We start from the raw sequence: 3,966 nt of genomic DNA on the forward strand, positions 1-3,966 counted from the left end.
CGCTCCGCTCACGCTCCGCTCCGCTCACATGCTCTGGTCCTCTATGCCCCGCCTCTCTCAAACGCTTCGTTTTTTACAAAGTCCCTCCTTCCGACAAGCGCAGTCTGTTCTGATTGGCCAGCTGACCCAGTGCATTGTGATTGGCCGAACACCGCAAGCACTCGTCGGAAATGTAACGCCCCTTACCATAATCGCGAGCTTCATCTTTCAAAATAAATGTAAAGACAGTAAATAATGTCATTAGTTTTACCATCAGTTCAAGCCCGAAAGGGGAACAGAGTCGCGTGACAGACACAGTGATGAAGCTGGTATGTGTTTGTGATGTGACCCCCCCTTGAAATCGCATCATATGACCCCTTTAAGAGGTTAAAATGTTGAAAATAGTACTGACAATGAACAAGTAGATAAACATTTGACTGCCTTGTTGAAAAGACCAGCTTAACCAGGTACACTAACCTGAATTGCTAACTTACCAAAGACAAAGCATGTTTTGAGCAGGCCAAACTCACACTAACCAGCATAAACCAGCTTGAACAAGCTTGAATTCTTATGGTGGTCTTGTGTAAGAATACCACAAAAAAAAAAAATCCAACAAGCAGTCCAATACATAAGTGAGAGCCACAGACAGACAGAGGCTCCTGTGAGAGAGTGGAATGGGATATGGCGCTTGTTCAGTGATCTGATTGGTTGGTGCAGAGGTTGGGGAGGATTTAAGTAGTCCTCAAGGTCTTGAGAAATGGCGTTGCAGCTGTTAAATGTGCATAGAGAAATTTCACCCTAGAGTGACGGTCAGGAGGTTACACATGCACATGACTCTACTTGGCTCAAGGGGACACAATTCCAGCATACACAGTTAAACAGCTGAATACACAGCAGTGTTCAACAATCAGATCTCTCCTTGTCTAAATGTATTAGCCATTTGCGGTTAGAAGCTATCCAAGGATAATATGCTGACATAAAGTATGTTCTTCTCTTGACATGCAGATGACTCCTTTAATTTTGGCTCAAGATTTAAGATGGTGATAGAGGTGCGCCCTCGCGTGGCGTCTGGAGTGCTACTGCATGTCTTCGCTGGTGAGAAGGAATATCTCACTCTGTACATCTATCAAAACCAGGTCTGAAGATCCTATCAAAGATTTATTATATATATATATGAATATATATAAAACTGAATAAATTTCTGACTTTTTCGTATGGTAGTCAACACATCAAATATTGTACATCTTTAAAGCACGACAAAATATTGATAAAAATAATGATTTGAAATGTACTTTTAATTTCACATTATTACAAAGTACTTATAGAAAGTTTACTCTCTATAGTACACTTAAGTGTATTTTTTTTATTTCATTAATATTATATTATCTGCAAGGACAGTTTTGTGCTCTCTGACCCTCCATAGACCGCAAGGGAACTACCACAGTTAAGGCACAGAAACGTCGTAAGAACATCGTTAAAATGGTCCATGTAACATCAGTGGTTTAACCGTAATTTTACAAAGCTATGAGAATACTTTTTTTGCGCGCAAATAAAAAAAAAAAAACGACTTTATTCAACAATTTTTCTCCCCTGAGTTACCATCTACCGCCGTTATCGAGAGTAATGTAGAACACGCATACTCTGCGCCTTGTTTACGAGCAGAGGAAAGCACGCATATGCGTTGTGTTACTCTCGATAATGGCGGTAGACGGTAACTCGGGGGAGAAGAATTGTTGAATAAAGTTGTTATTTTTGTTTTGTTTTTTGCACACAAAAAGTATTATCATAGCTTCATAAAATTACGGTTCAACCACTGATGTCACATGCACTATTTTGTCGATGTCCTTACTACCTTTCTGGGCCTTGAACGTGGTAGTTACCTTGCTGTCTATGGAGGGTCAGAAAGCTCTCAGATCTCATCCAAAATATCATAATGTATGTTCCAAAGATGAACGAAGGTCTTACGGGTTTGGAACGACATTAGAGTGAGTACAGAATTTTCATTTTTGGGTGAACTATCCCTTTAATAGGAACAGTGAGGTCATTTGATGGATTTGATGGGGTTTTGTACTGTAGGTGGTTGTTGTGGTGAATAATGGTATCCGTGAGTTCTCCACCTACGTGTCTCCTTGACAAGAAATCTGTGGTGGAAGTTGGCATAAGATCACAGGTAGAGACCTAAAACCCATACAGCTTCATACTGTTATAACTATTACACCTCCTGTACTTCAAATCATCAAAATTCCTAAACTAAATTATTTTATAAATATTACATTTGGAACTGTACTTTTTCTTTCTTTTCAGCTACTTAAAGCTCATTAAAGATTTGCTTAGTTATGTATGTGGCTTACTTGAATTTGTTACAGGTATACACAATGTTATGTAATCCTGTTAGGTCATTGACTCACTGGGTAGTGAGGCAGAAGGCAGCGAGGCCTCTTCATCAGTGCGGTGCAATCATTAAAGGGATAATTCGCCCAAAATTGAAAATTTGATGTTTATCTGCTTTTCTTCCAAGGGAAACTGTACAAAGATAGATGCATTAATTTAGGGCTAATGCAATCACCAGAGAGATGACCCTCAACAAAAACTCTGTTTTGGTCAGTAAAAACTGCCAACAAAAGAAAGATGTATTTATAACCATTTATTTTTTAATTATTTTGGTCTTTTTTAAACTTTACTTCAAAATTAACTTCTGTGCATCTCTGCATTTCACTTAACTGTAGTACCTATTAGGCTGACCTGAGCTTTAAGTTTGTCGAATTTAAGTGATTTTAAGTGAAGGGTGTGCATGGATCTGCACTTCAAAAATCCACCAAAATCAAGCCAGAAGTGCCCAATTTAAACCAAACCCAAGACTCTGCATTTAAACCCCAGAATCTGTTGCCATCTGGGTAGACCATCCGGACCGGGTGACTTTAGGATTTCAACATACTATGACCAGGGACACACTAATTCTAATCTTGGATACTGTTTAGGGTGGATAGTATGGACTGGGACACGTGGATTTATTCTTTGAAATGGACTGTTATAGAGTTATAAAGGATTTTTTTTTCTTTTTTAATTAAATAAAAAAATGTCTTTCAACAGCTCATTATCCAAATATGATATGATAGAAAAAGCTACAAACTTTTTTATTACAAGTATTACAAGAAATTAGAACATGATAGCATTCAAATTACAATCAAATAACTCCATTAGACACATAAATAAATAAGGCTAATAAAAGGCTAAATAAATAAAACAAAATCAACTCCACAAGCTCAAAAATATCGATAATAACCTTTTAAACAGAAAAACAGGTAAAAAAAATATTTAAAGGGGTCATATGATGCGATTTCAATTTTTCCTTTCTCTTTGGAGTGTTACAAGTTCTTGTTGCATAAAGAAGATCTGTAAAGTTGCAAAGACTAAAGTCTCAAATCCAAAGAGATATTAAATTATATTATATATAAAAGTTAAGAGTCAGCCACACCTACCTAAAACGGCTCGTTCTAACACGCCCCCACATACCTACGTCACTATCTGGGAAGATTTGCATAACGCCGCCCAAATGTTCACGCAAAGAAAGAAGGCGTAACTTTTTTTTTTTTTACCTTAAACCGCATAAACACATTTCATTACACCAAATACACAAAATAATGTTCTTTTTAGCAGCATCATATGACCCCTTTAAGGGGTATTAACAAAATACTACTTAAAATAACTTATAATAATACTTATCAGCTAAATACAACACAATCCCAGCTTTTTTTGTTCTCCGTTTAATAATTTTTGAAGAGTACAAACAGGTTGAGACCTGAAAATCTACATTTGTGGATAAAATGATTAGAGGAAAATGCTAAAATGAAAAACTACAAACGGAATATCCTTGCGCACTGTGATATGTCAAATTGTCGCGCGAGACGCCCACTGTTAACCGCCAATAAACACCAAAGAAGAAGAAACGCCCACTGTTAACCGCCAATAAACACCAAAGAAGAAGAA

The 3,966-nt window shown here is 37.2% G+C and overlaps 1 pseudogene; it reads left to right on the top strand.

Annotated features, from left to right (window-relative positions):
* Positions 1 to 2,291, top strand: part of LOC107709520 (laminin subunit alpha-4-like) — a 26,034-nt pseudogene extending 23,743 nt beyond the window's left edge.
* Positions 2,292 to 3,966: the final 1,675 nt, after the last annotated feature.

Source organism: Sinocyclocheilus rhinocerous, unplaced genomic scaffold (genome assembly GCF_001515625.1).
Source record: "Sinocyclocheilus rhinocerous isolate Xijiao unplaced genomic scaffold, SAMN03320098_v1.1 scaffold3859, whole genome shotgun sequence".
NCBI lineage: Eukaryota > Metazoa > Chordata > Actinopteri > Cypriniformes > Cyprinidae > Sinocyclocheilus > Sinocyclocheilus rhinocerous.